Here is a 347-nt window from a genome sequence, read left to right on the forward strand (position 1 = left end):
GTCGACTTCTTTTCATAGGATAGAAAAAAAACCGTTTGAACAACAGGGCACAAAATATGGAAAGCCGAAACACTTCCCGAAAATACTTTTAATTCATTGTGTCCCTTTCATAATTAATGCATTACTATTATGAATTCAAATGGTGAACGTTCACAATGCGATATCAACATTTCTTTCTCACTCCGAAATAATCTCCAATTTGGTATTCATATACGCCATGAAATAATTGTATGTAGAATTGGTGGTGCCACTGGTATGTTTGAAAAAGAAGAAGTAGACTTGGTCAATTTATACCAGATAGATTAAGATAATAACTCTTTTTGGAAAATCGATTATCTGAATGGAAT

This window comes from Contarinia nasturtii, unplaced genomic scaffold (assembly GCF_009176525.2).
Source record: "Contarinia nasturtii isolate CC-2019 unplaced genomic scaffold, AAFC_CNas_1.1 Cnas_scaffold_1240, whole genome shotgun sequence".
NCBI lineage: Eukaryota > Metazoa > Arthropoda > Insecta > Diptera > Cecidomyiidae > Contarinia > Contarinia nasturtii.